We start from the raw sequence: 12,486 nt of genomic DNA, 5'->3' as shown, positions 1-12,486 counted from the left end.
AGGGTTTTACCATCAATGTGGGAGGTCCAATGGGTAAAGATAATCGCTTTTCTATACTGCGCACGCGTCGGTGCAGACCAATTTCATACGCGCAGAATGGATTCCCTGATAGTAAAAAAAATAAAAAATAAAAAAATGTAACCATTGATGGACATCCCTACGCCCAGTCAGGGCCATTTAGAGACCCCTCGGGACCCAATGCTAAAGGGAAGCATGTCCAAGTGGGAAGAGGTGTGACTAAATCCCTTTATGAGTTTAATGGCTCTTCTTTGCAGCTGCGCTGAAGTAGTGTGGAGTTGTGGACACGTAATTTTGGCAGACATGCCCATGTACCAAACTCACATTTCTGTACCCTTGTGCTCTATCCCCTTATTTTTATAGCTGTTCTTATATTGTGACTAACACTGTAAATATCATGTACAAACATTTCGCATTAGCTTCCAATAATTTTCATTGGAGGCTTCTATTAAAAGAATTGAGGATCCCTATCTGCTGTATATAGAATTCCACATCTTGTATGCCCATTTGTTCTCTTTGGTCAAACACACAATGGAAATTTGCATGTGTACCCAGTCCTCATGCAGGAACACACAACGGTGGAGTTTCTGAACTGCAAACGTCAGATATGGGCCCTCATTCAGAGTTGTTCGCTCGCTAGCTGCTTTTAGCAGCATTGCACATGCTAGGCCGCCGCCCTCTGGGAGTGTATCTACTAAATATTTCTTTGCAGTTTCTGAGTAGCTCCAGACCTACTCCTAGATTGCGATCAGCTCGGTCCGTTTGGTTCCTGGTTTGACATCACAAACACACCCTGCGTTCGGCCAGCCACTCCCCCGTTTCTCCAGCCACTCCTGCGTTTTTACCTGGCACGCCTGCGTTTTTTAGCACACTCCTTGAAAATGGCCAGTTTCTGCCCAGAAACACCCACTTCCTGTCAATCACACTACGATCACTCGAGCGATGAGAAACGTCGCTCGAGCTTGTGTAAATCTACTAAGTTTTGTGTTAAATAAATAAGCGCATGCGCATTTTCCACCTAATCGCTCCGTTGCGAAGAACAGCAACGAGCGAACAACTCGGAATGACCACCATAGTGCAGCACAAATGTTGATTTGTGATGTTATGCATGCGCCTATATTTGTGCAAGAATCTCTAGTGTAACAATGGTCAAATTAAAAAATATTGATATTATTCGTACACAATTATCACATTATCACATTATCAAAATTATCACAAATACGATACAGCTCGGCAGCAATGGAAAGAGACATGCCACTTTTCCGTCCAGTCCTGGTCCCCTTTATACAAGTGTGACCCGGATTTGCCACGTCATACTGTATACGTGCACTTCACCGGAAGCCCACAATTGAGTTATTCAATTAAAAACAAAAATCTTAAATAAATTAATAAAAGTTAGAAGAAGAAAAAACAAGGGCCACCATGCATTCAACGCCTCTGATCAGGGGACAAGGACGGTTACAGTGTATTGCTGCTGTCCTTGATAAATAGGTGAGAGTTAGAATCCCCATGCAATGGCGATACTTTGCATTAGCCACCGCCGGCAGTGGCCTTTGATAAACAGCTACAAACTCTATTAGATGGGGATTTTCCGGGCTTACAATATGAAGAAATCATTCTCACTGCCAGTTTTACCACCGCATGAGCTTAGCCGCCTACACCTTTCAGCACAGCCGTGCGATTGGTACAAGTTTTCGGGATGCAGCTATAATGCTTGTTATTAATATTGTATACTGTGTTTGTAGAGTATATACATAGAATGAATAATTTAGCAAAGGGCAATGTTGGAATTTCACCTGTTAATGTCGTGCGGTTGCCCCTGAATTTGCTGTAACACATCTAGTGTTAGCTGTTCAATTTTATGCCAATCTCCCTTGAAGTACTGCAACAAATAAAACATTCTGGTTAGTGATTTATATAGCAGGGCGGGCGATGATTGTTAGAGGAAGTCTCTCTTTCTTTCTCTCTCGCCCGCTCCCTATGCTGACGCTGATCAGACAGCTGTGTACTGGGACAACATTGATGCTGAATTTGGTACTTAAAGACGATGGAGCTGTATAATAAGGCCACAGGGGATTCGTGATCCTCTTACATGGTTATTACAATTTTATCACTAATCCCACGTATGAGGACACTCGGCGCCACAACAAACTCAGGGACCTTAGGGGGGGGGGCACTAAGATGGCAGTAAGCGCAGAATCCAGACGAACGAATGCCACCCTGCTTATTGATAGCTCGCTGACGGTCGCACTGACATTTATTGTCAGCCATAACTAACAGTAACGAATCAGCAAATGGTTAAAGCTAAACTATACTAAACTGAGTAATACATTTCATTTTGTACCCTTATAATTCCAATCATTTTTAGCATTCGGCTGATCCAAGTGCCCGTCTATTGTAAAAAAGATTAACAATGACCATGAAATACTATGTTGCACTAATTTCAATTTTGCCTGGGAAATTGTATGAAACAATTGCTTGCTACGTGGGGGGTTCTAAAGGGTGTCTGGATTCCGATGTCGGTATTTTGACTGCCGGTATCCCGACAGCCGACGTTCTGACTGCATCCCCTACATGCAAATAGCCGAACTTGGCTTCCAAGCCAGGGCAACATACTGTGTCAGGCTTGGGGATTCCTTACCATGTGGTAGCTCTCCTACCTTGCCAACAAATGTTATTATAGTGAAAACGTCTGATGAGTAAGCATAATGTACTCTGGAGGAAGGTGGTTAAACATTGGTCAATGTAACAGTGCCCCTAGTGGTCAAATTCTCATGACAAAAAAATAAATAAAATGACAATCTGATTTTTCTGCTTTTATTTAACACTTCACAGATACCAGATATGTTCCATTATCCGTGTCTCAGTAGGGTTAGGTACCTCAGGGGGTTAATCGCTCTGTGTTTGCTATACTAGGGATAAGAAGATAATCTATCTGTGTTTGGGCTGAGTGCTAGATGAGCTAGCAGGTCACAACCCTCCCCCCTCCACAATCCACCATCTGTAATCCAAGCATCAGCTGATGCTGTGGGGCCTCTGCACTGCCCTGCGTTCGGTGCCCATCTGCCAAGTGGGGAGCCAGCTCAGGAACTCCAGTGAGTGGGGTGATCAGTGGCTAGATGAGACGGATAAACATTTTTATGCATTAACCCCTTCTGAGCTTGTGCTTAGTGGTACTTGATAATCATAGTCCACACTTTATAAACAGCAGGTATATTATTCATAGGGCGGCATTTACTAAGCCTTGGAGGGAGAGATAAAGGGGAGTAGTTTCCAAAAGCAATAACAATTACATTCTGTCTTTTGAAGAACTGTACTAGATTAATGGCAGTTAGAAACTACTTCTACACGTTATCACTCTCCAAATCTTGATACATCTCCCCCTCACACTGAATATGGGAACTGCTCATTTGTGTTGCAGTTTTAAGGTGACATACCCCACCCAAACTTACATGGGACTTTTCTATGAAGATTAAAAAGGGCCCTACACATTTGGCGATCCGCCGCCCAAGTTGCCCGACGGTGGATACGGCCAATGGGCGACCGGGCGGCGGGGGGGCAGTGATGGGGGGAGTAAAGTTTCTTCACTCCCCCCGTCACACGGCGCCATAGCAGTGCAGGCAAATATGGATGAGATCGTCCATATTGGCCTGCATGCACAGCCGACGGGGCACCAGCGATGAACGAGTGCGGGGCTGCGCATCGTTCATCGCTGGTGCCTCCACACTGCACGATATGAACGTTATCTCGTTCATTAATGAAAGAGATCGTTCATATCGTGCAGTCAAATCGCCCAGTGTGTAGGGCCTATAAGAATGAGTCATGTCAGTGTAAATGTTGTTCAAAATATGCACCTGAGCACTTATACAGAGTTTGGAAGCCACTGTAATTCTTGTATCAACTAGTAAGTTCAGGTGGGTTCCGGCACCTTTTTTCGGAGTACCAGTAGTTTTTTTTCCACAGAAATATAAAGCACTGTTTTATATACTGTATAAATAAACTTTTGCATAGAAAACTATATTTGATTGCGCGTTATATTTAGAAATAAAAGTGGATGTACACATTGAATCTGCAATGATCAGTAAGGATCACTAATCAATAACTGAGGAAGAGGCAGGAAATAACATAAATGGACAGGGTAGATATAGCCAGGCTTGGACCCGCCCACAGGGGTACAGGGGAACCACTGGTGGGCCCCACTGCTGGTACAGACCATTAAAAAAAGGTACTGTACCTGCCAAAAAGGTACAGTTGGAGGGTATGTTATCATGTATGCAGCAGCTGAATTTACTTTATATATTTATGAAGGGGCCCTGACATTGCACTCTCTGATGGTTAGTCAAACCAATGAGGTGCAGACTGCCCACACCCCTAACATGGGCCCCTACCACTGCATTCCCCAGGTGGGCCCTACATGCCCCAGTCCAACACTGGGTATAGTTTAAGACAGTGATGGCTAACCTTGACACTCCAGCTGTTGTTGAACTACACATCCCAGCATGCACTGCATCAGTTTTAGCATGGCCAAATAGCAAAACTGTAGCAGGGCATGCTGGGATGTGTAGTTCAACAACAGCTGGAGTGTCAAGGTTAGCCATCACTGGCTTAGGAGATCATGTACAGAGGGAATGACTCATGGACATCGCAAAGGGTAATAATGGGAAGAGTAACAACAAGAGGATAGTCAGACAAGCTAAGGTCAGGAATCCGGAGCGGGAAGCCTTAGAGCAAAGGGTCAAAGCTGAAGTGTCCATAGCAGGAGCCAAAGGAGACCAAAAAAAGGACACAACAAAGACAAAAATGGGGCTAATAGCACTTGGACTTATAGTAGCCACCTTTCATACTTATATAGTTTCCCAGAAACTCACAAATTCCAATTAGTTCTCCCACATCACAGTAAAAATAAAGTAGATCAGCCACCTGGATGCTGCTACTGTCCCATGCCATCACAACCACAGCGACATCCCCTGCACCTTCTACCTCCCTGGATTTCTCCGATGTAATCATTGTATGCTTAAAAAATGGGACAAGTAAACCAGGATGCATACAGTAAGATGGTGATGAAACTACAGTGGATGTAGGAGTAGGAGCATCTTTTACAGAGCCCAGGGGGTCAAGCAATGCCCTTCCCCTCAAATTCTCCATCTAATCTGAAAACAGCCCAGCAGAGTCCTCCTTTCAAAGCAGAGTGGGTAGAGGGCAGACACATGTAGTCAACAGTGTCATATTTGGGCCCTGAACCACATTTTGCTATGGGCGCTGCTGGTGCACTGTTCTGCCCCTACACAGACTGGTACAAAAATAGTGGTATAAGGCCATGTTCAGATTGTCCACAGAGAGACTTTACACATCCACAATAGAACTGGAAAGAAAGACAGGCTATGACAACCTCCAATGTACTAAGAGGCCTCATACTCCTAGAGGCTGCTGGAAGCGCATTACAGCTGGATTCTGCTGGGGAAAGCCGACACAGAGTACAAAAAAAAAGATTCATACAGAGAGAACGGGTGGTCTTCAGTATGCCGGCTGTCGGGATCCCGGTGCACAGTATACCGGCGCTGGAATCCCGACAGCCGGCATACCGACACTTATTCTCCCTCGTGGGGGTCCACGACCCCCCTGGAGGGAGAATAAAATAGTGTGGCGCGCGTAGCGCGCCACCGTGCCCCGCAGAGTGGCGAGCACAGCGAGCCCGCAAGGGGTTCATTTGCGCCCGCCACACTGTTGGTATGCCGGCGGTCGGGCTCCCGGCGCCGGTATGCTGGTCGCCGGGAGTCCGACCGCCGGCATACCATACTACACCCGAGAGAACTAGGTGAGCATGTTTGCCTATTTGTGGCATGAGGCAAGTCCAGGGGGCATGGCGATGAGACTTGTGTTATTATGTCTCTGATCCCTGCTGCGCGGTGCCGTGATTTGCGGGCATCACGCCACCTAGGGAGAGGAGACATGTACCATAACAATCCACGGCATGTGCTCCAATAGCCTAGAGAGTAAGGTACTGAGACACAGAGTTGCTGGTTTCAAGTCGTACACTTTCATTCATACATTCATACATGACACTATTACTTTAAATCAAAACTTTCAGGAATCCTATTTCTATAGCCCCACTTTCAACAGATTCATTTCCAGTTTGGCACAGATTGGCTGAACGGCTGGATCCTAAAGGATGAAATTCGTGCATTCGCTGACTGCACACACGACCAGATCGCTGTCACTGCCCGACCACATCTTCTGCCAGTCCCAATAAATGTCCAAAATATCCGTTGTGGATTGCGAGTTCTTTTGGTCGCAGAAATTGTGCAATGTATGGCAAGCTATGGTCGGGCAAAAACAATGTGATTGGTCAGCAGATTAAGGGGGTCATTCCGACCCGATTGCTCGCTGCAGTTTCTCGCAGCGCAGTGATCGGGTCGGAACCGCGCATGCGCCGGCGCCGCAGTGCTCCTGCGCATGCCAGCCATCATTGCCTAGCGATCGCCTCTGAGGCAGAGGCGGTCGCTGGGCTGGAGGAGGCTGGACGCCGGCGTTAAGCCGCTGTTTAGGGGCCGGACCGTTGGGGGGGGGGGGCGCTGCTGCTGCGTGGTGTCACACGCAGCCACTGCGGGCCGGGGAGCAACGAGTAGCTCCCGGCCAGCACGCTAAGGGCTGTAACACACGCTCCGGTTTTTCCCGGCGGCTAAAAAAAATCATTGTGTGTGAAAGCTCCCCTTCACACACACGGTCCACTGCCTACAAAGACGGCACGGCAGCCGGACCTTCCAGTAGATATTTCTGGCTGCAAGCCGGCAGCCGTGCCGGGGCCGTGCCGTGTGAAAGGACCTTACACTGTTAATTACAATACCAGCACAGGAAAAAGCCACCCGGCTTTTTTCTGCCCGGCAAAAGCCGCCGCGTGTGTTACAGCCCTAAAGCTGTGCTGGTCGGGAGCTACTCTTGAAGTGCAAAGGCATTGCCGCTGTGCGATACCTTTGCACTTCTGCTGGGGTGGGGGCCGGTACTGACATGTAAGGTGGACTAGCCCTGTGCTGGGCGTCCCCCCGCATGTCAGTGTGAATGATCGTAGCTGTGCTAAATTTAGCACAGCTACGATCAACTCGGAATGACCCCTAAGAGTATATATTTGTACTCTAAACCTCAGCACAAGATCTGTTAGTTTAACCCAGTGGTTCTCAAACTCGGTCCTCAGGACCCCACACAGTGCATGTTTTGCAGGTAACCCAGCAAGTGCACAGGTTTATTAATTACTCACTGACACATTTTAAAAGGTCCACAGGTACAGATAATTATTTCACTTGTGATTCTGTGACGAGACCTGCAAAACATGCACTGTGTGGGGTCCTGAGGACCGAGTTTGAGAACCTGTGGTTTAACCTGATTGCTTAATACTAGATCGGTGTACAATTTTGCCACACATGAATGGCTAAACTGGCTGCATTTGGTTGCCTAGTACGCAAGCCAAGTAATGGGATTAAGTGGTGACCAATCGGTGTAGCAAGCATGTGCACACTTCCCAACATTTTAGGAATAAATAGGGACAAGACAGCGGCATACCAACACGATGCAGGGCTATATTATGAGGTATGGTTACAGGTCTTCTTATTAAAGGTTAGACACTTACATACATGTCATGTATTTATCATAAAAAATATATATTTATACATATTTATTTGTCTATTGGCCAAAGTATAGATATTTTATGCAAAACTGTACACAATACAACAAGTGCTGGACATGTTTAATAAAATATTGCAATTAGAATATATCTGATGTAATCAATACCAACAAATCAAATATTCCCTCATTACTAGTGTTTTCTTAAACCTTCTTTAAGCTGATATATGTTTGGTGGCAGTACATCATTTGCATCCTGTTAGTGCAAAGCTGTTCTGTTAAAAACATTATTTGTTATAATCCTGTATTTACACTACTCTATAGTGTCTGCAATATGTTATCCATTACCTTAGGTAGTCATCAATGTTCACAGATAAAGAAGCCATGTATAATTAAATATACTAGGTGCTTCATCGCGCCCTACGGGCGCTCTTCACACCGTCGCAAGGGGCTACGCCCCCTTAACCCTTGCATGCCTATCTGGGGTTCAATATTTGTGTTATATGGAGTATTACCTGCATTCCTTTGTTAGTGGGTAAATATTGCACAATGAAAGGGCGTGCGATGGTGAAGGAGGCGCAGCCCCTTGCGACGGCGTGAACAGCACCTGCAGGGCACGATGTACAGAATGTAGCGGGTGCGGGGGGGACTGCGGATGGGGGAGAGTGTCTGTAGATGCTGCGGGTGGAGGGGGGTGCGGATGGGGAAGGGGCGGATGGGGAAGGGGCGGGAGGTGCTGCGGGTGGGGGATGGGCAGGTGCGGGTGGTGCCGCGGATGGGGAAGGGGGTCCGGAGGCGCTGCAGGTGGTGGAGGGGCAGGTGTGGGGGTGCCGTGGGTGGAGGAGGGGTGGGTGAGGGGGGGACCGCGGATGGAGGAGGGTGTCTGCAGTTTCGGGTGGAGGGGGGCAGGTGTGGGGGGAGACATATGGGGGGTGGATGGTGGAGGGGGTCTGGAGGTGCTGTGGGTGGTGGAGGGGCGGGGGAGTGGGAGCCGTGGGTGGTGTAGGGGTCTGGAGTCCCCGCGGTAGGGGGGGGGGGCAGTTGGGAAGCTCCTGTACTCGCTGTTCTGCTTAGCAGAGCAGCGGTGAATAGAAGCTTTGCGCATGCGCACAGCGTCTATTTAGTGGAGACAGAGGGAGAGGGGGCATCAAGGGGTACGGATTAAGGGGGGGTCAGGCAGCAGAGCCGGATTAAGGGGGGGGGGCCAGGGGGTACGTACTACGGGCCCCACAGTTTTAGGTGCCCCCCGGCTGGAGTAGCTCTGTCCCAGCTCTGAAGCTCCCCCGTCCTGCCAGCAACAGCAGCAGCATTGTGCTACAGTAAGCACACGCTGCTGTGTGTTGGCAGGTCTGTGGTGTTGCTGCCTCCCTGCTTTCTTCTGCCTGTGTGGGTGTGTAAGGGGGAGCGACCACCCCCTCTGGATTTACCTCTAGCTGAGGGGCCAAAATCCCATTTAAAAAAAAAACACAATTCCCGGAGTTTGCATAAGGGGGCGTGGCCACGTGGCCCACGATTAGGCCATGCCCCCAAACCCACAGCAGGCACAGCAATGAGATAGGGCCCCCCTGTCTCAAGTGCCCTGGGCCCCCGGACTCATAATCCGCCCCTGGGGGCATGCCAGCAACTCAAAGAGCGCTGGGCATGCCCCCTCACTGATGAAAACGGGGCGTGGCTCCCGATTGCGGGTCCTCCGCGAAGCCACCCCCCTTTTCGTCGCGTGTGTGTCCCTCCTGCCTAAAGAAAGCTGGGAGGTATGCACCCCTGCCTGTGCCATGCCCATACCATCTGCTTCTGCTCCTAGTCTTCTATAGATTTGCCCAGATCTGTGACTCATTTGACTAACTCCGCCCAGTGTTAGCAAATGAGGCACAAAGTCACAGATCTGGGCTATTATATAGGAGATGATAGTGACAGTGCTCTTCCTGTGGCTGTCCTTTTTGTATACTTTACCTTATTGAGCACTTTGCTGTATTGCAGAAATATAAGGTCACTACTGTGCCTGACACTGGGAGCTAGTTAGGACATGTAGTTATGAAATCGAGCCAAATTAGCTATAGCGCCATAGTAATTATAAGTGGCGCTTGACTCTTAGGGGTATATTTGCTAAATTGGGGTTTTTTACAGAAGTGGAGATGTTACCCATAGCAACCAATCAGACTTTATTTAGCATTTATCTAGCACCTTTTAGAAGATAATAGCTAGAATCTCCACTTGTATAAAATCTGCACTTTGTTAAATTATTCCCCTTATTGTCTAGGATTAATACTATAATTTCATTAGCACAGAAGTTTTTAGAGGAACTTATGTGAAATCTTTCCCCTGCTTAAAAAAATAATAATAATAATAAATTGTAAAATGTATAATTTTGGAATTGAGTACCATCGTTTGGTTTCTCTAACAACCTATTTTCTTCCATATACAATTCGTCTGGCTGAGCCTTTCCTCCATCTTAAAGATCACACAGGGAATCAAAATACACAAAAGGAAACATCAAGAGATAAGTATAAACCATCCATATTTCTCTATAATCACGAAAGCGCCCCCAGGTTCATTTTTCACCTACCTTCAGAGCCGGCCCTAACCAATATGATGCCCTAGGCAAGATTTTGGCTGGTGCCCCCTAGCACCACCGCTGGTTCTGCCTCTGACCTTGCACCTCTTTCCCAGCACCATCACCCCTCACCCATAGCAGTCCTTGCACCCCCTATATTTTAAATAGGAACAATTCGCACATTTGACGCACAGCCCAAAAAGGGGAATCTTCTGGCTGGGAAGGGGCATGGCCACACAATAGTAACCCCAATTCCAATTACGCCACACAGTACTGCAACTTTATTCACATTTTATCTTGCGATAGTGTCCATAATTCATATTACATCCCACAGTAGTATCACTTTACCTTATAAACGTTACTCCTCACAGTAGAGCCCCTTATTCACATTGCATCACACTGAATTGCTCCTTATTCACATTACACCACACCTTATTGCTCTCTATTCACATTAGACGACACAGTAGTGCCCTTTCTATTTGCAACGCCACATAGTAGAGCACCTTATACACATAATGCCACACATTAGTAATGCATTTATACACAATTCCACACAGTAATGCCCCTTACACAAATGAGACACATTAATGTCCTTATAAACATAATGCACCTTACACATTATGACAACCTTTATTAATGCCCTTTTACACATAATGTCCCTTACACATATGCCGCACATTATTAATGCCCTTATACACATAATGACACACATAGTGCCCCCTACACATTTTCTGCACATTATTAGTGCACCTATACACATAATGACACACATACAGTAGTACCCTGTTACACATATGCCGCACATTATTAATGCCCTTATACACATAATGACACACATAGTGGCCCTTTACACATATGTTGCGCATTATTAATGCATTTTTACATGACACACATAATGCTCCTTACACATATTCTGAACACTACTGCACAACCAACCCACTCACATGCACACAGCACTCACACTGCCACTAACACTGTGACCTCTGCCTCTGCTTGGATACAGATGTGTCCTCACAAATCTTGCATCAATGCTAACGTCAGGCACTTTTTTTTAATGAAAATGCATCTTATTTGCATTGCTATGTGGCTAGGATGCACAAGCAGCTTCTGCTGATTAAACTGATATGCAGCATGCCAATATACTGTGTGAGACTGTGGCTGTGTCTGCATATGAAATGCTACATACAGAATATAGGCATGCCGCATATCATTTTAATCAGCAGAAGCTGCTGATGCCCCTAGGCATATCAAATGCCCTAGGCAATTGCCTAGTTTGCCTATGCCTATGGCCGGCTCTGCCTACCTTTCACTACCTTTCACTACCAATGTCTGTACCTTCATCTATTTATCATTAAGCACATACCCAATGCGATCTGGGCGTGATATTAGCGCCCTGAATCGCAATGGAATATGTGATTTCTGGGCCAATGTTATAGTGCACACGCAGGGACAGCTATCTTTGTGATGTGTAGCTCATAGGCTACAGTGGGCAACCACCATCTTTAGACGGCGATAGCTACGGGGACCAATCTCTAGAATGCTTTGCATTCTGGAAATTGTTAAATCTGGCAGCATAGCATTCTCCATAGAAACCTATGGGGATGCTGCTGGCTGAAATGGAGGTATCAGCAGCAGGTATCAGCAGCAACATTTTGAAGGGGCTCCCGTCCCAATGCTTCTAGAGACACTTCTCTGCCTCAGTTGTTTATTTTATGTCCTATAATAGTGCCCTAGTTCATTTTCTGAACCATAGTAGAGCATTATTTAATGTTATGACCCATAGTAGTGCCCTAGTTTCTTTTATGATTCGCAGTAGTGCTTAAGTTCACCCTATGTCACATTTCAGAGCTGCCAGTACACATTATGCCACATAGTACCCCCAATTCACATTATGATATATAGTGCTCCCTGTTCATATTGTGCCTCATTACAGAGCCCCCGTTCATATTATATAACATTAAACTGTCCTCCAGTTCATTTTATACCACACTACAATGAGCAGGTCCAGGGGCATACCTAGATATAATGCAGGTCCAAGGAAACAGTTTGAAAGGACCCCTGTGTAATGATAGAATTTTATGAGGGTCCATTTATCATGAGTTCACTGATAATGGTGATAAGTTGGATTTTTCTGATTATAAAAACCTCAGAAAAAAGCTGTATTGCTCATTTTTACAGGCAAAAGGGCTTTTCTACCCTGTGAATAATATGCCTCTACAGTACATCTGTTATTAGCAGAGAAAACATGACAGAAAAAAAGTAAAAAAAACGCGGCCATGTCTCTTCCGAAGAGGTGGGCCTGG

The 12,486-nt window shown here is 46.5% G+C and overlaps 1 protein-coding gene across 1 annotated transcript in view; it reads right to left on the bottom strand.

Moving 5' to 3' along the window:
• Positions 1-12,486, bottom strand: part of NTNG2 (netrin G2) — a 207,353-nt gene that overhangs the window by 138,071 nt on the left and 56,796 nt on the right. The gene's annotated exons all lie outside the window — the stretch shown is intronic.

The sequence above is a fragment of the Pseudophryne corroboree genome, chromosome 8, assembly GCF_028390025.1.
Source record: "Pseudophryne corroboree isolate aPseCor3 chromosome 8, aPseCor3.hap2, whole genome shotgun sequence".
Taxonomy (NCBI): Eukaryota; Metazoa; Chordata; class Amphibia; order Anura; family Myobatrachidae; genus Pseudophryne; species Pseudophryne corroboree.
This window is presented reverse-complemented; position numbering and strand designations above follow the sequence as displayed.